The 23,599-nt window shown below is 40.7% G+C and overlaps 1 protein-coding gene across 2 annotated transcripts in view; it reads right to left on the bottom strand.

Annotated features, from left to right (window-relative positions):
• The window catches only part of TMEM132C (transmembrane protein 132C), a gene marked incomplete at both ends in the record, with an annotated part of 209,049 nt that overhangs the window by 68,085 nt on the left and 117,365 nt on the right, over positions 1 to 23,599 (bottom strand). The gene's annotated exons all lie outside the window — the stretch shown is intronic.

The following is a 23,599-nucleotide window of genomic DNA, read 5'->3' as shown; positions in this document are numbered from 1 at the left end:
AGATTTTAAATTCTGGCTAATGCAGAGAGAAAAACTCTGTAGAGCAATCTGACATTAAGAGCTGAATTTCCAGGGGGGTTCAATTCTGCTGCTTTGGTGAGGGAGCAGTGCTAAGCCAACATGGTACATACAGACTGTCACATACAGGTTATAAATCACTGCAAATATCCTGCTGTTGCTGTCTGCAAAACAGTCAATTTGCACCAGAAAAGAAGAGGTTGATGTCTTCTGGATGTTCAGCATCTGCTATACTTTCTAAACATGCTCATATCTACATGACATTCAGTCTAAAAAATCCTTGAAAATGGACAAATATTTTCTTAACAATTTTCAGCAGCATCGCCATCTCTTCCAAGAATTACATTTCACCAGGAAGTTAGCTGTTAGTTTTGCAGATTTCGTGACTCTACTATCCAGTTATTTCTATAAAGAGACTTGGCCTTTATGACTAATTTAAAGGGTTTCCCAAAGCAGACGGAACATTTCGAATATAGAAAAAAGGGATTTACAGGAATATTGAGCTCCAAGTACTCAAATATAAAGACAAAATTGTGTCTAAAGTAATACTGTGAGGTAAGAGGTGCTCTGGGCTATCGGAGATCGTCTCTTCATCCTCAGTAGTTGTCACGTAGTGTAAATTGACATTATTTCCTGACATCAGTGGATTTTTATTTGATTCCTCTTGCTGATGATCTGGTTCACAGAATGAAAATGTCTTGGTGAAATGGATAGAGAAAGGGAAGAGAAAAAACAGAGAATATCTTAGCTGGCTGTATTAAATTATCATATTCCATTCCATGTTCTACCTATGCCAGAAGACAAAAAAAAAAGAGGCTTCTGGAATCATTGACATAATTTACTGGCAAGCACAAAAACATCTGTGACAAGCCAAAGAACTGAGAGCAGAACTTGTGAATGAAATGCTGTGTGTATGTGTGTGTATACATATATATACAGCAGGAAGTAATAGAGATACAAGAAGGCATGTTAGACAGGCTGAGTTTGTCAAGCTTAAATTACACTTACATCCCTTGCCCATTCTCAGTTCTCAAATTCTACATTAGATTTACGTTACCCTTAGCTAGCCAGGATCTACCGTCAACCTCTTATGATATTAACCACACAACCTGGGCCCCTTCCATGCAGGGGAACATTGCCAAAGGGGATTCAGAGCAGAACTTCTATTTACAGATAAATTCTCTTGCTCACTTGCTGCCCCTTCCTCTCTCCCTACTTCAAAGCTCTGTAACTGGCCCTGGGTTAAGAGGCAGGAATCTCTGTTAGCTGTGTGCTGCTGGCTTATGAAGTACCACGTGGTCTAGCGTTAAGAGTCTGTGTCAAAGCCCTTTCTGGGGTCATGGACTAACTGTATGATCTCACAACAGTCATTTGTCTTGCCTGTCCTTCTATTAAAGCCTGTCAAGAGAATTGGCTCAATAAAAGAAAAAACAGGAGCTCCTCAAAAATGTATTGGCACATCTGAGTTGAACTTTTTTGGGTGAAGAAGCTATAAAAAATGACTCCGAAGTGCACTTTGAAATATCAATTTGTTAAAGAGGCAGTGATTTCCCTTCCTGAACAATGCTTTTCATGGTGAGAAGCCTTGCCAAGGGAAAATGAGGTGCATCTAGAAACATTTTCAGAAGTCGTTCTATGAAGGACTGGGTGATGAGAAATGTTTCAAAAACTATTGCGGCTGCCTAAAGATGTGCTCTCCAGCAAGCCTAAGTTACACTTTAAATCCTGGCAACATATTTATCAATATGTTCATTCCTGCTGCATTTCCTGACATTTATGCCAAAACAAAATTCTGTAAAAGGTCATAACAGGACTCAAGTGTTTTTCAGTGTAAGATCTAACAAACAAAACAAATGACCTTCATTCACACTTGCCTGATCATTCCATGAACTCACAAATAATAGATCCTGACCACTTGCTCAGACTCAAAGAAATATCCATCTTGGGTGAAATCATCCATATGCAGAGAGTCAGCAGAAGCTTTAAATGCCTCTACCATACTTCAAAGCAGGACTGAATTATGGCTTAGACTCTTTGCAACTATTTTCTTTTCTTTCTCTTTACAGTATTTTGCCAAATACTGGCACACCATTGTGCTAAGTGGTATATTAACACAGTAAAAGATGGTTTCACAGAGCACAAGACCTTGTGGCCTGCACAGACAAAACAAACAAGAGAAAGAGTGAAAGGGTGTTTATTAGCTGCACTTATAAATGGCAAAACGAGGCCCAGGGAAAATAGAGTGACTTGTTCAAAGCAACAGCTAGAAACTGTACCTTGCCCTCATTACTGAACATGGATTGCAAGGGCTGCCCCTTCCTTACACACTCCTGAGTAGCACTTATAAAGTTAACACAGAAAATCTGAGGGTAATGTGCAAACTGAAGCTCCATCTTCTAACCCCCTGTTTGGTGCCTTGCCACAAGACTATCCTTGTACTTCCTCTTCCATGAGTACACCTAACTTCATTTCTCTCACACTGCAACTCAGGCTTTTGGGAAATTTCATAATACCCCACCAAAAGCTCCCAATAGCAGCCAGAATTACTTTCAGTGCTGTTTAACTCAGTATTGAATTTAAATGGCTAATGTATATGACTCTCTCACACATGAATACAAACTGCTGCATAGCGAAACTTTAATTTGTCAAATTAAAATGCACTATAGCACGAATTTATTGTATCAGCGCTCATAAATGTTTTTATGAATTTCATTTTTTTTGGCCTTTTATGGTTTTGGCAGTAGATGGAAAGCAATCAAGGTTCCATTTGAAGCAGCAGTGTAAGCAATTCTAATTTAACAGAAGACAATGAAAAATTAATCTAAGATGAGTGTAACTAAGTTTTCATAGAAACAACAAAACCACTCAGACATTATCATCTTCAACAGCTGTTTACTGTTTACTGTCTTCATTTACAAAATTACCTGTCAAATTCTACTATTTTCTCCGGGAGAAATAAAAAAGCCAACCCCAAGTGCCTCTCTCAGTTAATAAAATGTTCCGCATGTAACAGGGATATTAAGGATCCCTTTCTTGCCATCATAATACTTAGCAGGGATGACTGAGATGAAGCAATGCTCAACACTCCCTCTACTGCAGGTTTCAATTCTACACTTTCAGCTACAGGAAAAATGATCAGATTTGAGTGACAGGTAAAAGCCTGGGTATTTTCCTGTCTCCTACTACACGGAACATCTGTCTAATCTTTTCAATGGGCAAAGCAACATTTGTCATTCCTGGAAAGCTGTTTACTGCAAAACAATCACAACTTAACATAAAATGAAAACACTTGAAGGAAATATAGAAAGGGATAATAGTAGAACAGAATATTTTTCTAGTGGAAAGCTTTATCATCTGTAGATGCATCTCTCAGTATCAGTTTGTTTCGGTGATGAATTTGGCCTGAAGAGTTTGTTTAGCTGGGAGAACACATGCAGTTGGTTAATACTACACAATGTGCGTGATGGGAAAGATGCCAAATAGACATCAGAAGGAAACCAAAGGGTGCAGGGAATGTGCTGCCTGGAAGCCTGATCCCCTAGCACAGAGGTCAAGAGGGGATGGTACTTTCGGGTAACTGCTGCTTACCCAGCAACAACAAAGTCAGCAGCTTAGCATCTCAGGGAAGTACCTAAGAAGACAAATACAAACCGGCTGAATTAATTGTCCCTCACATGCACATTCCCAGGCTGAATGCTCTCAAAGGCTGTTTCAAGTGCTGTTGCTGTGCCTGACTCCATATTTAGGGGATGGGAAGGAGTTAATTATTGAAGGGCAGCTACAGTGAGTGGGATGCACAGCTCTTATTGACTTCCTTAATGGTGGTAAAATGTGCAAATCCTGTGGACTGTAGCTGAATTTAAATTACAATGATTACAAAATATAAAGCCTAAAAAAGAGGATTTATACATGAGCAGATTTAGCAGACACAGGCTCTCTCAAGACCTACATTTTGTTTACATGCAAAGTAGACTATGCTGCCTGAATGACTTTAAATCCTGATGGCAATTATCTATATATATACCCACCCTCCTAACATGGTCCTGAACCATAATTCCCGCTGCTAAATGCCTTGGGGAACATCTACTACTTATAGGTTCATCCCTATTTTCTGGCCAATGTCCAGCAAACCACTTTCATTGTGTAAACAGTCCTGCTGCCTTCAGTGGGTCTACTCATGTGATGCGTAAGACCATAAAGGACATGTTGTTTAAATAGGTATATCAACAACAATAGCAATACCTTTCTCTTACTGCTTTTGGACAGAATTTTTATGCACAGCTCTTAAGAGTACAGTACTATTAGCCTATTTTATGATATGCAAGCTTGGGAACAGATAAATGAAGTGACTTGCCCAAGGTCATATAGGAGTTCATTGGAGAAATGAGGTCACAAACAATAAGTGCATGTTTAAATTGAGTCCTGAGGATTCTGCAGAGCTCTGCCTACTTTATGAGTGAGGCTTTGAGTATTCTGACATTATTATCAAGGAAATCAGAGATGTTATATAGTAGGAATCAAATCTTTTACAAATAATTTACATCTACTATTATGTTAATCAGTCCAGATCCATCTTATCCAGAAAGTGTAATGAATTTTCAATTCATGTTAAAGCTACGAAATCACAAAACAAAGGCTGTTATATACTCCTGATCCAGCTGCAGGCATAAACTTGAACACTTCCATGGTTCTAAATTCCTTAACAACAATCAATATACAATTAATTATAATGGATTAAAACAAACAAGCAAACCAAGCAGAACCATTTTTTAAACAAAACCTAGTAGTTTAAAAGGTTTTAAATGCTGAAAGCAGGAAATATTTCTTCAGAAAATGGCAACACACCCTCACAGCTTCCTACAAAAACATTTCTATCCACAGTTATATCCATATGGATTTTATATTCTCTTTCAACCACACTTATCAAAGGCTTTGTATATGGCCAAGCCGACTGGTTTGGGAAATGTTAACAGGAAAAACTGCTACAATCTGTAGGCAGTAAAATGAACCAGAGGTAGACTGAGACCACCGCTCTGTCTGGCTTCCACTGTCATAGTCCTGTAATAAGCCTTGGCAACTTGTATCCATGTCCTCTGGATCTGGGAGTAAGAAGTAAGCTGAAATTTGCCAGCTGAGTTTTTGTCTTTAAAAATTGCAATGGCATCAAATTACAGCTGTTTCCATCAAGTATTACAGGTATACATATAAAAAAATAAATGTAGTGCTCAAAATTATATGGACTTCCAGATTTTATTGCCTTTTTGGTCAAAGAAAAATCACAGGGGAGGACCAATAAGAAGCTGCTGCTGCTATTTATGTTTTTGACAAAACTCTCTACAGTCTCCAAAGCTTCCAAACCAGCCACTTCTCAGCATCAAATCCACTTTTAATCTGAAAAAGGAAGGTGACATGATCCTGGAAAGTTATGGAGACCATCCCAAATAAAACTGAGTATTGAAACATTACAAAGCTAGACCAGGGCACTGAGAGCTCTCATTATGAGTCTCCCTTGATGTTAAATGGCCTGAGGATGGCTGTTCAAATTGCACTGTGTGCTGTTTCCCTGGACTACTCATTTCCTTCAAGGCACAAAATTAAAGTATGATGGATGGACTACTCTGCTGTTTATTTGGCCCAGTTTCCCAACGTGGCAGTGAAGAACTGTTGAGCTCCAGTTAAAACAAAAGAGGTGCAATAAGAAGTTTCTATGAACATCCTTATTGAGCTTAAAGGAAGAGTTTATTATTGCTAAGTCACATAGCAAAGAATGAAAGATGAGAATGAGGACTGTCACCTGCTTATACTGGAAAGGAACAAGAACAAATGTGACTACTGCTTTCACATTCACTTTGCTATTTTCAGCTGTCTCCCTGCTTGCTGTTCCCCCTCCTGCCTCAGACAGTGTGGACATCAGCCAGGGCACTCTGGGCAGCCAGCGCAGGAGTGATCCACTGCTCCCAGAGCCCTGCTTTCCCCACGGCTCCTTGTGGCAGCTCCAGAGCAGGCCCCCTGCATCTCCTCTCTTACTTCCTTCATCTGAAAGGCACAGTAACTTCTTTGAGCTTCCGCTGCTTTGATCCATGTAGCTCCATCTCTCATGCATCTCATGGATGTTGCTACCACTTTTCCTAAGCTAGACTTCTAAACCACCTATTCTTTTATGTCCTCTACTCCTCAATTTCAAGTCTTGTGTCCTCTCTTGTTGTCAAAGTACAAATAGAGCTCTTAATACAAAGTTCTTCCCAAATGACTCTTGCTATTCATCCCATGCCAGAGCACTGATCAAAGGCTGGCATACTCTATGCTGGGCTATAGCCATATCTGCATTTCCTGCCTATGTTCAGCTTGAACCACTAACAGAAACAGCTCTCCTAGTGCTCCAAATGCCCATGTTTTCAGTCTCAGCTGTGTCCTCCATGAACATTCTCAGAACCTATAGACAAATTTGCAATAGGAGCTTCCTATTATATATGTGACCATTTTATATCTCACTTTTCTATCCCATTTTAAGGAATACTCCTAACTTTAAGGTTCTGTTGCTGTTGTCAGATGTCTGGTTGGGATGACTGGTGAAATTTCTGGGAGTACCTTAGCTCCACTTTCAAAAGCAATAGGGTAGCTCTGGGGTTTTCAAAAGCACAAGTTCCTTTTAAACTCCGATTGCTTTCAAACACATCTGCTTTCTCCCAGGCAGTGGGAATTTGAGGCCCCAGAACTTCTGAAAATTCCAATAGGTGTCAGGCTGTTGGAATAATTGCTTTTTTTCTAAATTTAGGTACTACAAACTATAGTCATCAAAGTATTTATGCATTGCTTCACTTGGCACTGCAAAGCCTAAGTGAAACAGATGGCCAACTCAGGTTTCCAAAAGTGACTCAGATACTCAGGAGCCCAACTCACACAGGAAGTCAATACCAGTTAATCTTCTAAACGTCAAATGGCACTTTTGAAAACAGCACTTTCCATTACCAACAAGGACCTGAAACTTTGTGCTTTTTAAATGTTTGCTTTGTACCAAGTAATACCCCAGGCTCCACCTGTCTCTTTGTGTTCAAAGGACAAGTGAGTACTTGAGTAATGCAGTCCTTAGGCAGGTCACCAGCAAATCAGCCAGCTCTACAAGCACTATAGATTTTTTTCTTCTAAAGGGCGTTTTTAGGAACAAGCTTAAAAGGTTTGGTGAAGGGCAGAGAGCTAAAGGACATATATATTTTGAATTAGCAGCACAGCTTTGTCTTGCTTGCAATAGCTTTAGTAGTAGAGTGCAGAGACTACAAGCTCCCCACATAAGAGCAAAGTTTTTATCTATGGGGGCTTAACCAGTGTTTAACAGAAACTTACGCTGAATGAGGGCTGTGTTAGACAAGCCTGGATAGCTGTAATGACAATGGGTCATTAATACATGGGCACTGCTGAGGCTCCTTCTGGATCCCCTGTGACATACAACCCAGCACAACACTTCCTTTATAGCACAACACTCCCAGAGCATGGACAGCTTTCTGGTCATCGTTCCACAGTGGCAGATGCCATGACTCTGATAGAAGAGGTTAAAACGCTAAGAATTAAGAAATGTTTGGATGCTATTCCACTATGCAGCACCTAGGAGAAAGTGCACGGGGTTTAAAGTAAATGTTATGGGTGCAAGATACCAACCATTTCCCCCCTGTGACACTATGGAACCTGCAAATGTCACAGGCCAAAGCTCTGCTTGTGATGGAGAGTTCCCATGCATCAGCCATTAGATGATCTCGAGGTCACCCAGGCAGCTTCCACGCTGCAAACAGGTAATTAAACAAATCAATGCTCTCCCCAGAAATTGACTGAGACTAGAGGGAGGACTGACTTGAGTGCATTTGGCATTTTTAACCTGGAGTGTCAAGTAGAGGAATAATGGCCATTATCTCCAGTATACATCCCAGAAGAGGGAGAAGTTAGGGAGGTGATTTCTACCCACATCAGTAAGTCTAAGACAGAGTAAAAAGACAGATGAATGTAAAAACTGGTCTACAGAAGAGACTAGAGGGACGCCAGTCCTACAAAGACTTCAAAGGTTAACCTCACACACTGTCAGGAAACTCTGGAAAAGCCTTCAAGTTCCAGACTTGCAAACTTGAGTTTTCAGGTGTCACCACAGTTTATTCCATTTCCAGTGGAAACAGATTTGGAGTTCAATATATACATTCCTTTGTACAGATGTCAAAATACTGTCAATGTTTGCAACACGGAACCTTCATTTCCAGAGCCTCGTGGGTAGGAAGGCACAGAAGGAAGCCAACACCAGAAATTGTATACTATAAAATCATATATTTAAAGTCTATATATATCTCTTAATAACTTAGATCTTTATTCTTTACTTAGCACCATGCTGATTTTCACTACAAAGAGCCTTATGGTATATGGGGTATTAGATCCAAGGAGAAATGTGACTTCCCTTAAAAAAAGAACAATCACTACAGTTTTGGATTCACTTCCAAGAGTAGTAATTTCAATACCTTCTTCTAAAATTAAAACTATGTCTAGTTAGCAAAGAGACAATGACTTCTGGCATATTTTTTCTGCATCTAATAATCACTTCCATGCACTATCTTTGTCCCTACAGAGCATTATTGTCATTAAGCTACTCAGAGTGTGACAATAATTGAGAGGTTTTGGCTATTGGAGTCAGAAGCATTAAGATTTCAGAAGGAGCAATAGAGAGACATGGAAGACAGAAGCTGAAACACTCACATGATCTACACTTGATTTTAATTGGAGACAGAAAACTTTTAAAGGCTCAGGAGAGATTTGGTCTGCATGAGCATCTCTTCTCCCTATCCTACTCAGTTACAGAGTCCTCCTCCTCCCTTCATTCCTGCCTGCCAAGCCTGACCACTTGGTGACCCAGCTAATTAGCCCCTCATTCCTTGTTTTTTTCCTTCAATCCTTACTGCTGAGATGAGGTACAGAAGGGCTGGTGACTTAGGGCACAGTTCAGTGCTAATCCGTAGAGCATCTTAGGCTCTGAACTGTGGAAAGCCTTGGGATATAATGACCCAAGCTCTGAACTCTTCGTTTAGTGCATGTTTTGCACAGTGAGAAGGAAGTAATGCAGGCAGACTGCAAGCAAGTTTCCTGTAAGCTCCATAGGGACTGTTTCAGAGCTGTCTGTTCCCTGTCTTTGATCCCTCATAATCATTCACGCCCATCTTCTCTCACGTCAGTGTTTCCACACACGAGAATTTTGACTGTTAGATCCCATAAGAAAACAAATAGCACTTACCCACCAAGGTGTCACAAGGAGCACAGCTCTGCTTTGTACGTGTGAAATGAGAGAGCTATGGTGTTGGAAAGAGGGGGTGTTCCCCTAATGAAGCACAGATCAGACTGGGGTCCTACAGAAACAAGGTGGTGACTACTACCAGTAGCTGGTAGCTCTTGAAATTTAGGGGCAAGGACCTCAGCACTTCAAAGCCTAGGAAAATCCCATCTCTTTCGTTGCTTAAGATGAAAAACTGGCAGCAACTATACAAATAAATAGAAGGGTTACAGACTTTCCTGAATCTGTCTTCAGGGATATCTGGAATAGCTCTAATAAACATCACTGACTAATTATATGTATAGATGTTTAAATAGCAGCATTCCTAAACCTTGTGGGGTACATAGTGTAAAGCTTTCAATTTGCATAGAAAGGAATCCTCAAACCCTCTTTAACATCTTTATTGGAACAAAAGATCTTTCTGTATGCTCTTTGATGTTACTCAGGAAACAGCAAATTATCTTATTCAATTGGATCATGAGTAAAATAGCATGCAGTGATTAACCCTTTAGAAACCAAACCCCTCTAATGAGAGGATTTCTTAGAAAAAGTGTTCAGTATGTAATAAAATCAGAAATACAAGGAATTAAATAGAAATGTTGGGAAAGTAAGAAAAGATAAGAAAAATGTAAGAAAAATATTCTTAAATATAAGAAAAATTTCTCATGCAAGACTGAGCTACTCAGCAGTCATTAACATCACAAAGGGATGAAGTCTCCAACAATCTGAGCAATCTGAACAGTTAAGTCACCCACCACAGCCCACAAAGACGTGGCTTGAAAGTAGGGAGGATTAATGGTCTTGCTTCCTGGCAAAATGAACTCATGCTTGCATATATGTGAATGATTTTACAGAATGCAGGAACAGCTATAATGGAGCCTGACAAATACTTCAGTCAACTGTTTGCTACAAATAAAGTAGGCTTTCAATCTTGAGTGTCGCTGAAATTAAGTCTGCTCTCTGGGGAACTCAAAGCTGGAACCACAGAACATATGATAGATATTGCTGAATACAAATGATTTACTACACTTTGGTAGTTAAAGCATCTGTCCATCCAATGTGTGGGTCAAGGCCAAACTGTGAGGCCTGGAAACACTGTCTTGCTCGCGTGTCTGTGCATGTCCATCATGCATCCTTGCTCCACTTGGGTCAGAGTTTGTGACCCAAGGGAAAATCTTTCCTTCTGTATCCAAATTTCATGTGGAGTGAGCCAGGTCACAGGCCAGAAGGAGCCTATAATGTGCTCCAGTCAGTTATCTCATCTTGCTCATGAGGCCCTGGCAAGAGTTGTGTGTGCTTTCTTAGGAGGACCACCACATGGGTTCAGATGGTTCAAGAGAAAAGGAATAAAACACTGGGCTCCCATAGTTGGCTAATGATCTCCCCACAGGAGCTGCTGTCAGTGGCTCCTTGGTGCACACTGAGGGTAGCACTAGATGCCTGATTTTTCTTCAATTCACAGCTACATTTGCAGAGCTGTAGAAAAGAGGAATACCCTTTCTAACCTCAGAATTACTTGAGAACTCGGCAAAGGAACAAACAGATCAGTGGCATGATGACAAGTTGACATTATAATCCTTGCAAATACAAATAATAAATATATATATATTCAAACACACAAATCTTAAAGCTTCTAATGTGAAAGGCATGTTGCTGTATTACTTACATGAGGGGAAATCATCACAAACTCTTCCTCCCTTCCAGGATCCATAATTCCAAACTAAGAGCTGATTAATACTGTGAAAGAACTCAGTGCAAATGTCTAAAAGGACTTGGGCAGGGAAGCCTGAAGAAAACAACTGAGAGTTGCTGAAGGATGGTTTTTTCATCTTCTGTCCTTCAGGCAGCAATAACTTGTTCTCAGTGGTGTGCAGCATTAGCAGTTGTACTCTTAAACACATTTTAGAACAGTATAAGCTGTTCTAAAGTTGTTCATCAAGAGCAGGACTCAAAACTAATGGACAGTCTTCTCCAAACTTCACTGAATGCTGAATCAGGCTCCAAATTCAAAATGTAGTTATTTCTTTCTATCTTGATAGTTAGGTATTAACTCCTGTTGCCAATTACAGACACATCTTTTCAAAACCAGTTGCTGAAGTGTAGCACTCAAAGCAAAGCCTTTGAAATCAGTATTCCTCTGGGAGTGAGTAATGGTGAAGAACTCACACTTGAAACCATTTACAAAGCCAGAGCCTATTTATTCACAACATGGTTAGCAGGATCTGTAAAAACCACTGCTCTTGCATGTCCTGGGTTCTGCTCTAAGTGGAAGTCTGTTCTGTGACTCTGGGTATCTTGATTTTCCTTTTTAAATAAACCCACATAGTTAATTTATGTGATCCACAGAGAATCACAACAAATCTCTACTGATTTGTACCACTGAAGGATGCAGCAATTATATTTGATGACTATGTGTTTCGTCTCACCTCCGCAATTCTACCAGCCCTAGGAACACTGAAAAGAGCGGGAGAGGCTTCCTGTCAAAGTAATTAACAGAGGTTTGATTAACAGAACATGGCAACAATCCCCTTCTTGGATGCTTCTGCAAGTAACGTTAGGAAAAGCTGAGTTTCCAGCCAATTCTTTGTCATCAAGTCCCCTACACTTACCATGACATTTCTAGGTTAACTTTTCAAAGTAAGAGTACTGTTGGGAATAGCCTATATTTACTATGCATTTAAACAGAGCTCATCTGTAATGCATAGGAGTTTACTGGCTCATTGGGAGGAAATCACAGCAGGTAAAGCCAAACTGTGGAACTATGCATGTATAGATAGCAAACAGATATGCAGTTGTGGTTTCAAATATACCTTCCCAGTCAGTTTCATTACATTCCTGAACATTTCTCAAGATAAAAATTGACAAACAGCATCTCCAAGTGGAGAGTCACATCTTTCTATTGCACTTGTCCAGAGATGGCAAAAACATCATAAGAAATGATAACCAAATACAATTAAAACCTCTAAACCTAGTTGAACGATTGCTAAACTAATCAGAGAGATGGTATTCCTTTGGGGATTGTCCATGGTATTTGCTTAGCTCTGATCTGGTTGAAACCTTGAAGTTATAATAGATTATTTCATGAAGATCAGAAATTTCTTCTGCTTAATACATTACTTCTGTATGGCATTGTTCATTAGAATGTATTTTGGGTAAGAGAAGAGATAAAAACATCTCAACTCTTGTTGGCTGGTCTATCAGTAACACTCTGGTTGACAGGGCACCTTGCTTTCAAGCCATCTGATGGCACTGCTAAACATGCCATTCTCATTAAAAATAGTTGGAATCGGGATGAAACCAGTGGCTGAGGTCACACGAGTACTCTGGCAGAGTCATTATTGAATTTCTAGTAGTGTGATTACAAAGCGTGCACGCTTAGTCCATCAATTTACAACACGGAAACCAAAAATCAATGGGGTGCTACTTCGAATTCCTTTTGTAATAATTACCATCATGAATGCAGGTATACACATGGAAGGGGAGCACGTCAGCTGCTGTTTGCAGCCTTGAACAGGAAAGAGACTATCTAGTTTTCTGAGCTGTACGTCCCAGAGAAGGAAGGAGAGAAGAGTAAACCTTTAGCCTAAACTTGGGGTGAAATTTTGCCATTTACTTCAGTGAAGCTGAGGTTTCTTCCCTGGAAATTTAACTGGAACTCAAATTCCTGGCAAGCAATCAGGAATTCAGCACTGATTTATCCAAAAGCTCTCTACAATAAGCATATCGGTTTTCTTTAACAAACTTACTTCCCCATGAAACTACCAGCATCTTGGTAAAATAATAACAGGAAAGCTGGAGTTTTTTGTGAATGAGAGTGAGACAAACTGGTATATGTTGTTTCAGCAGACTGACACTGATTTATACCAGTCCTTGACTCCCCTCATACTGACCCTTCAAAGAAATAAGGTCACATCATAGATTTTTCCAGGAAAATGTAATGAATTTCCTTGCTTAAGGAAAAAGTACATTGAAAAAAACCATTGGTAACTTGTATAATACTGCTACTCCTATTTCATTTTTCATTCTTAATTTTGAAAATGTTAGAAAAGAATATGCTTACAGATCTTAATTGTCCAATATCGTCCACTCAGAGAAACAGAACCTCAGGGGTCTTATTTAGCCAGGATTTGATGGAGTATAACCATTGTCTTTGAGATCTCAAAGACCTTTCAAAAGAGAACCCCACCTCTACCTTGTTCAATTGCCAGGAAATATACAGGATCCCGCAAACACTTCCTATGTCCCCTCTGACCCACAAATTGATGCAACAAAACCCAACTCAAACCAGGTGATTTGAACAAGCACTTGACATAGCAAGACAAATCCCACATTTAAGGGGCTGTAGCTGCACAGCCCTGAAAAAAAAAGTTGCCTTTTAAAATGTCAGATTTTGCTGATACTTACCATGAAGTGATAGTGAAAAAACCCAAGATCTTCCTTCATTCCCAGAATGTGAAATACCAGAGGTCTCCCTGCAGCATGAATTGTAGATAAATTATGACTTGCAAATGATGACTTATAGAAACCAGTAGAGTAACTACTCGTTCTTGTGCAAGTCAGTTACGTGTGGAGAAGTGCAGTGATCTCTGATACAAGGTTGTTTTTCAGACTACAGGAGTTGCTTCGCCTACAACAGGCAAAGATTTTTACTTTCTAAGCTCATAAAAAAGCACATATCTCTACGTACTATGCAAAATGTGCAGAGGGAATTGAATGGAATCTATCATAACAGGATGTGAGAAGCCTATGGTTTTGCTAAGTTATGTTCTGTCCAGCTTGAATTATGTAAACTGTTGTGCTTGCTGACAGTGCTCATGTGCTGTAAAGTGTCTGCAAAACAATAATGATGCTGCTTCATTCAGTCTGGAGCACTGGTAACATGGCCTATTAGTAGCTATGCAACAAATTACTATTATCTCCATATCAGCCTTCACAAGTTAAAACATGCTTCACACCAGGAAGTGGATCCATTCAACTATTTTCAGGCAGAGACACAGAATTAACCAGGAAAAGCAGCCCAGCTACTACAGCAAACATTTCTCTAAGAAGGTAACTGAGGAAGAGCAAGGTTTCCTGAGCCTGAGATGTGTCTCAAAGACACAAACACACCTGGATGGATGCATTAACACCATCTGACAGTTGAGGTTTGCTATTCAAACCAATATATTTGTAATCACAGAACTGGATACTATGAATGAATTTAAACAAACATCTTATGATTGTGTAAGGCTCGATCCTGGTTTAAATTACGAAAGTGAGAATCAGTAGATTAATTTCATTCAACTCAGTGGAGCTGAACCAACGCAAAAATGGTGCTAATGAGACAGTTAGGTCTGCCAAGTGTTTATGAATACTCAACTTCCTCTATAAACACTGTATCAATCATCTAAGTGATTTTAAGTGATAATTTTAACGTGCTCATAATGTTACTTTTTGTTACAACTATCTCCAACTGGAGGATATGCAACGGATGTAATGGCAAAGCCTAATGAAACGCATTTAAATTCATGAATTTTTAAAAAGGAGAAAAAAAAAGCAGTGTGTAAAACCCACCCAAGTTCTGTCTTTCTATTATTTAGGCCCAATGGGAGATACAACAATAAAAGACAAACAATGTGGTCTTGAAATGAAAAAGGCCACAGGAGAATAGTGTTTAACCATCCCTCAGTGCAGGTATACAAGTAACATCACTTATTTAATTACATACACAAGTCAACAGGGAATAGGATTTAACAATCTGAACCAAAGTGACAGCCAGGAGGGATGATGGGGGAGAGCTCTGCCACGAGCACAGAGTAGGACCCCACAGGACCAGCAACATGCTGTAAAATCCTCGAAGTCAGCAGTTACCAAGATGTGCTGGTTAACTAGTAAGACTTGCTACAAAGACTTAGCATCTGTATTATAATTTTCCACCGTTTCATAATCACCCTTATTATATACCAAAACAAAAAACAGAGACTTCTGTCTGTACTTTAAATAAGCAGTAACACATCAAACGAAAGTAACTTTGAGTAGGAAGGTAAATCTCGGTAAGCCAGTGCAGAAACAAATGGTTCACCTGCCTAATAGATTGTGCTTCGTCTAAGGAAATGTCTTTACATTTCAGATAAACAGTGATACTTCACTGCTGTCAGTGGATTACCTGCAACTGATCTGACAGAAGCATGAGACTGGAACAATGTTTAAAATCATCTAATTCTCTTCATGAGATTGTAGCCTATTTTCCAGAGGCCTCTCTGGACCAGTTTTAAGCATCTTGAGCTCAGAAGGGTTTTGTTATCATGAAATTCCTCAAGCAGCAATGGTACAGAGGGCTTAGGTGTGTAAGAAACATATCTCAATTTGCTCTGCCGAATACTAACAAAGATATTATTCACTTTATTCTAGAAAGGTTTGGCTTTTGGCATTTTTTCCTGAATTTTCCTCATTCTTTATTGCCTGACTGATTTATTTCCTCTGCTGTGAAAGTTACAGAGGAAAGCAGAGTTGCTTGGCAGCATGATGTGGTATTGCTGAACTCAGCTGTTTATGGCTTTCAGCAGATATTTCTGCTTCAAAGATAGTGTGAGAAAAAAATACACATACACAAATTCCTCCTCCCCAATTCTGCATCTTTTGTCTCTTATCTTCCTCTGCCTCCAAATTGCAAGGAAAGCTACATTACAATAGCTGCTAAAACGTCCAAACCATGCCAACTGTCACGGATAAAGAAGAGCTGACCTCACCCCAAATTAGAACTCATGATTTAAAGCGCAAAGAGAAGAAAGTTAACGGACTAGTCAGCCCTTGAATGTGCTACACCAGAAGGAGATTTTCACGGATAACTTCACTATGAATTACAGCTTATTAACATGGAAAGCAATAGGGATTGCTGTGTGCAAAAGGCAAGAACGCAGTGGGACAGCAGCCTTTCCTAGTGCATATTCCAGGAACTCTGCAGAACACATGCTGAGACATAAGTAAAAGGCTCCAGAGGAGACTGTATGTTTCCTAGTCACTCTCTGAGAAATAATTACTTTCTCAGATACCAAAACCAATCTCACTTTGGACATCAGGAATTAATCATTATTGAACCCATCTATCAATGTGGAATGGATATAAAGTTGTTCCATTATTCCACAATTGCACATCATATTCTATTTAATGTGTGGGGCTCTGCCCTATTTATGGAATAATGAAATAAAAAAATATATCCAACCTGACTGGAAAGCAGGGAAGGCACCGACGGCAGCTTTCTCAGCAAGGCTGGGTCGCTGCATGCATTGGCTCAGCCTCCTGCATTTGATTTTGATAAGCATGTGAAAAGCTTTTCCAAACTATGCAGATTTGCTGTGCAAACAAATTTGACGCTTTCATTTGGGCAAGAAATACGTGACGAATGACCTTTCTCTTGGTGCTTCAGCCCTTCTGCTTCCCAGTAGACCCAGGAACTCCAAAGAAGACAAAAAATATGAAGAATTAATATATTGCAACTGGGCTGGAACCTCTGTAGAGGTCATGGATAGATCTTGTTTCATGCATTTTGTTATCTCTGTTAATTAATTTCTTTTCTTGGAGAGAAAACTCATGGGAATGCCTTACATCTTGGCTAATACTACATTATGTTATCTAAAAAGACTAACGTAGTGCTTCTAGAATGGTCAGGACTGAGTCTAACACTTGGTTGTGTTGAAATCCAACATGAAAATCCATTTCAGTAGTAAAGCCTAACAAGAGGCTTTCAAAACCTCATCTTAGATTATAATATCTTGCTTTGAATTTCAAACAGAAGAGAGAATGTTGCAACATACCTGATAAGAAAGAAAATACTTTCCATTTAGTATCTTCTACAACACTTGTGCAGACCCTGCTGGGTTTCTGACTAAGCCTTTATCTGTTAGAAAGCAGGTATTTATGCTGATGACAACCACAAATTTCTATTGAAAGAATTGACTGATAATAATGTTGTTGGATTATAGTAGGACCAATGCTGTAGTTATTGATCTGGGTCTTGCCGTCATAGATGCTAGATGAAAACTAGACGATGTATGTTGCTGCCATGACAGTTGCTATAGTTATTTCAAATTTGATCTTTCTGAACTTGCATTACTGAAAGTATTGAAAAGAAAGGGTCCTTCAGGCTCAGTGAGAGTCCTTGTCCATAAGGGCTTCCGTGGAATTTGGTTTTCCTTAATGCAAGCGACGTTGCCCATTAAGTCGAAACCACTCAGGATTCACAAGGTTCAACAAGTTGCCCTGCTCTGACAAGTACCTGGTAAGACACGAAGGTGTAAGAAACAAATATTCCCTCTCAAGACAGTTTAGGCAGACACTTGCTTAGACACTGCGGCAGACAGAGTGAGTGAGGCAACAGCAACGGAGCATCCGCCTCCTTCCTGCAGACAGCCTGCTCCTGAAAGAGACACGAGAGACATTCTTCACCCTTCCTCCCTCCAAAGCTCAGGGCTTTAATAAACACTCCTGACATTCAAAGCTGCAAGAGAGGAGCCATATGAAAGGCTCCTTTGGGATGCAACCTTCTAACCCTAGTCTTCTGTGCCCTAGAAAAGTTATTGTTACAAGGCACAGCTGGCTGATCCTCCACCATATGTGCAGATGTCCAGTGTGTCTTTGGCACTTACACTCTACGATGGAGATATCTGTGCCCTAATTTGACCTGAAACAGGCATCCTAACATACAGTGAAATCTTAAAATGCAAAGACAGCAGACAGAGATAAATTATTTGGGAAATCAGAAAAGAAAGAGTGAAGGGAAAGGATCTTTAAAGCAGTAGATACAGGCTTAGCTATATTATATGTTACTCCTGATACTGTTATTGACAGCTGCATGCATGCATTCCCATGTGTCATTTTAACCAGACAGATGCACATCACAAGAATCACTCACCTTGGAAGCTCTGAGGGTTGCTGGTAATTTGCCAGCAGACTAAAAGACTGCAACTAATTTGCACCAAAATACACATGATGCTTAAAACAAAATACTCAGGAGGCCATAATCATAGAGTTCTTTAGGTTAGGAAAGATCTTTAAGATCATCCAGTTCAACTTTTAACCCAGCACTTCCAAGTCCACCCCTAAACCATGTCCCCAGGTGCTACATCTACACATCTTTTAAATACCTCCAGGGATGGTGACTTCCCTGGGCAGCCTGTTCCAAAGCTTGACAACTCTTTCAGTGAAGATTTTTTTCCTAATATCCAATCTAAACCTCCACTGGGCAACTTGAGGCCATTTCCTCTTGTGCCATTGCTTGTTACTTAGAGCAGAGACTGACCCCACCTCACTACAAACCTCCTTCCAGGTAGTTGCAGAAAGCAGCAAGGTCCCCTGAGCCTTGTCTTCTCCAGACTAAACCTCTCCAGCCCCTCAGCTGTTCCCCATCACACTTGCGCTCCAGGCCCTGCACCAGCTCCATTGCCCTTCTCTGCACCCGCTCCAGCACCACAGTATCTCTCTTGTATGAAATAAATGAACACAGGATTCAAGATGCGGCCTCAACAGTGCCCAGTACAGGGGGACAATCACTGCTTTGGCCCTGCTGGCTGCGCTGTTGCTGATACAGGCCAGGCTGCTGTTGGTCTTCTTGTCTGCCTGGGCACAAGCTGGCTCATATTCAGCTGGCTGTAAACCAACACCAAACCTCTGAGTCCTTGTGAAAATCCTGTCCTCTGCTCAGACTGGATGGTTTTGAGGTCAGCAGGCTACACTGCCACACTGCTGAGCTCTGCAAACCACTGTGCCAGGGAAAGATGACCCAGATTCTAGAGAATTAATGACATCTATCCTGGTCATAATGTGTGAATACTCTTCTCTGTGTCCATATATTGGGCACAGACTGACCGTCTTCAGGTACAGCCAGCCACACACGCTGCACGACTTCCAGTTTTTCAAGTCTGAGCCTGTCGTACACATACGCTTTACTTTCATTTTTCAATCACAAGAGAATTCACTTCACTGACATCCCTTGGCAGCATATGGTGCTGCCAGACAGAGGAGGGACCTGCACGGAATTGTAACAGCTTCGTTGCTTTTCTCCATGCCCCGATGATATGAAATGCAATGTGGTAAGATCATTAGCTGTCTCCATGTGAATGCAATGATACCCAGACTGTTAAAACAAAAAGGAAAACAAAAAAACAACCCCCAAAAATGTGTGCATGTGTGGTGAGGGGGAATAAGTGATTGTGACAGTCTGAAACATAAGCACAACATTGGGAAGCACTCTTCCCCAGTCTGTCTCTTTATCAGACAGATGGCTGGAGAGCTGTAAGCACATGGGCCTCTCAAAAGGTTCAGGACCAAGAGGATAAAGTGCTACATCACAGCAGTTTTCCATTATGTCAGTTTTTCTAAATGCCTCTTTGCTCTCCCACACTCCATTTCTCTACCCGGCTGACAGGAATCAAAAGTGCAGGGTGACTCCATCCTTCCACAAACAAAGTATAGCATCCATGGGCAGAAACATCAGCCTAAGAACAGACTGAAGGCAGCTTGTCCCAGCACAATTCCAGGTCTGAAGGAGCAAGGGGAGTTAGGCTTAGATTAGCTTCAGTTGCTGCTTCTTAGTTCTTGATACCGTAGTTACAGGATGCTCTGGCTTTGGCAGAGAAGCTAGCCTGATTCTACTCTTTGCTCCTACTCTTAATGTGTCTGTCTCATCCCCATGTTTGACAGCATACCAGCTGGTGGAGGTATGCTGTTAAAAAAAGACAATGAAAATGACTTTGGTTGAAAATAACCCTTACTCTGTGTTGGAACAGTTCCTGTACCCTGTGGTGGCAATCCAAAATAAACTACACAGCAAATACGAGTCCTTTCACTGAAGCTGTTCTCAGGGAAGATGTGGTACATCATAAATCAACCACATAAGCCTTAGGCTGGAACCAGAGGTAGTACTAGGAATGGGAATGGTTATAATGATAACCAAAAATATCTCTTGATCCACCCTGAGGATACATTTCACACCTACCAGCTTTCCCCCAGAATAAGAAACAAGGGAAAACAAGTGACCAAGCAGCAGTCTAAGACTTGTTTTCACTAATCAAGACTGTTGTTATCCTCATCAATAGCTACTTGAATCTCAGCACAAATTGCATTATGAGGCACACAAACATTGCTGATTTCCAGCTGTTTGCAGTTACTTGCTGTAGTGTTAAAGTCTTTTTGAATAGATCTAAGTTCAGAAGCTATGGCTGTTGGCTTTAGCAGCACAAAATCAAAAGAAACAGAAGTTACACTTAAATTCTCAAAATGCTCAATGGTTATTGTTATGATGTATCTAAAATATGTCCCTTGAATTTTATTGTTTAAATAACGTGAAAGGTATATTAGATGCTAAGTTGTGCGACATTCAGATATAAACTGCTTGTTTCAAAGTGCTTACAATGTAATTATATCCATAGACTAATAAGAGTAGAAATATGCAAAAGAAAAGAAAAGCAACTAGGCAAAGAATACTTTTGAGTATGGGCATTTGTTTCTAGGACATGAAGGGGAAAGAATGCAATGGTTCTCCATGGTACATCAGGGAGATTCCCAAGTAAGTAAGAGCACAAAGAGAAAGGCCAGAATTTCCTGTTCATGTCCTTAACAACTCCACAGGTCACTCTCCCCATTATGCCCAGAATGAATCCTGGATACAGTTTTATCTGGCTACTGCAAAATACTTTGTAGGAGGCAGCACTCCAGTGCACTGAGAATCTATTATGAATTTAAGTAATATCCTGACTTGCTCCACAACCAGCTGGGGACCTGTGACAATTGAAAGAGAGAGCCAAATTACTCCTGTTGGTTGCAACAGAAGAATAGGGCACAGCTATAGAAGATTTTTCATTCTCCTTTCCTGCTAAGCTGATTCTCTGAGCTGTGCTAGACATAGCTGGTCATGGAAAGAAAAATAACACGCCATCATCATCCTAACAAGCTGTGTGAATGTTCATAAAGCATCCAAGAACTACAACCTTTCATTTACTTGATTTTCAGAAGCTCCTTTGCAAAGACAGTGGAAAACACCTCCCTCTGCTTAAATTAGCCAAGATATTTATGAGTTGGCTGAGTTTGCTGCAGCAGATTAGCCTGTGTTGATGCTGGAACTCCAGAACAGCACCTCACATCAACGCTGACCTCGCTACAGCTTGCACATCACCCAAATGAACTGCACTGCTAAACCAGCCTGAAAAAGCTGGTGGCAGCACAGAAAGATCCCATTAGGGACCTGCAATTCTCAACCAAATTAAATTAGCTTAATAGAATATTTGTGCTCTGCAAAGAGGGCTTCCAAGTGACACTTAGAATCTCTGTAACTGTATGCCCACAACATCTATGCTTTCCCACTGGGATCTCAGTACACACATGCCCAGGTTTCCCTATCCAGCTCTTCCTTGCACATAGACGTTTCATTCAAGCCTAGGTTTGTCATGCTTTCAGAAGACAGAAACTATTTACATACACAAATGAAAGAAGCACTGAAACATTGACTTTTATTCCTGTAATTAGTACTAAAAATATTTTTATGGCTTAATTAGAGTTCATGCAAATTTGATTGAGAAGATTTAATTTGGGGTTTGATAACCTGACTATTACAGTTCCGCAATTGCAAATACACTCAAGAGTTCCATGCTGTTCTAAAGCTACGTCCTCCTTTTCAAACTGCTTTGTTTTTTACTTTGGGCCGGTTTAAACAATATATTTTTCCTTTCCATTTCCACAGGGTGCAGTCCTTCAGGAACAGACTGCTCCAGTGCGGATCCCCCGCAGGGTCACAAGTCCTGCAGCAAACCTGCTCCAGCAAGGGTTCCTATCTCCATGGGACCACAGGTCCTGCTAGGAGGCTGCTCCAGCACGAGCTTCCCATAGTGTCACAGCCTCCTTTGGGCATCCCTTGCTCTGGCATGGGGCCCTCCCCAGGCTGCAAATGGATATCTGCTCCACCATGGACCTTCATGGGCTGCAGGAGGACAGCCTGCCTCACCCATAGTCTGCACGACAGGCTGCAGGGGAATCTGCTCTGGCACCTGGAACACCTCCTTCTTCACTGACCTTCGTGTCTGCAGAGTTGCTCCTCTCACATATTCTCAACCCCCTCTCTGCATTTCCTCCTGCTCCTTCTTAAATACCTTATTCCAGAGGTGCTACCACCATCAGTGATAGGCTCAAGCCTTGGTCAGTGTTGGGTCTGTCCTGGAGCTGGCTGGCAATGGCTCTATCAGACATGGAAGAAGCCTCTAGCAACCTCTCAGAAGCTGCCCCTGTAGCCACCTCACCACACTGTACTGCTACCAAAACCTTTCCATGCAAAACCAGTACCCACCCCTAACTATCCACTGAAAATTTCACTAACTGCAATGACATCCAGTGTAAATATGTTGAATCAGTGAGCTCTCCTGTACTTTACAGGAGTCTAGTATTTCCCAGGCACTCTGACTGGGCACAGAATACAAATGTTAAAATCTGCCCAGGTTTTCTGTGCCTGAAGACAGTACAAATGAACTGAATAGGAAAGCAATAACCAACCCAGCATCCACCAAAGATTTTATGATACTCTTCAATAAGCCTGGGTGCGAGGCTAATAATAAGGGAAGCACTGGTCAGATCTGTGCAATGAAAACACTCTGTGTGGACTAACGTACAGCAGTGTTGTGAGAATTCGTTAAGATGATACCCATCAAGAGCAAACCAATTTCCACTGAAAGCAGCAATATATGACTTCACTATGTACTGTGGAAGACAATACTTACCAAAAAAGCACTGCTTTTATGTCTGGGAAGAACCAGACCAAGTCGCAGTAAAACATGTGAAACACGAAGGCAGGCACTGGCAGGCCAGTTCATACCAGCGCTCCCTGGAGTGCACTGCTTTGTCTCTGACAGTTACCAGTATATGGCTTAGCACAGGAACCTCCATTTCTGCAAGAAGTAACCATTTGCAAAAGGGGATACTTTTGTGTTACATGTAAGACACTAAATACTGAAAGGTTTGAATTATCCTGTACCAATGCTTGCAAGTTGGAGTGGTTCACTGTAGAAGAATTCATTGCTTGCTTGATGAACCAACCACAGAGGCTGTGGTATGTGCAGAGAAACAAGGTCAAAACTATCAAGCCAAAAAAATAATGTTCAGTAAAAGCCGTTAAAATTAAGGATATTCATACTCATGCCAAATGACACTCCTCCGGTCCCTCCTTCCAATGTAGGTCTATTCTATTCATTTTTTAATTTAAACTGATGAACTTTATTACTTGGAAATTGAGATGCCCTGTTATAGATCAGCAGATGGTACCGTAGT

This window comes from Psittacula echo, assembly GCF_963264785.1.
Source record: "Psittacula echo genome assembly, chromosome: 13".
Lineage (NCBI taxonomy): Eukaryota > Metazoa > Chordata > Aves > Psittaciformes > Psittacidae > Psittacula > Psittacula echo.
Note: the sequence above shows the minus strand (reverse complement) of the source record. Positions and strands in the feature narration are given on the sequence as shown.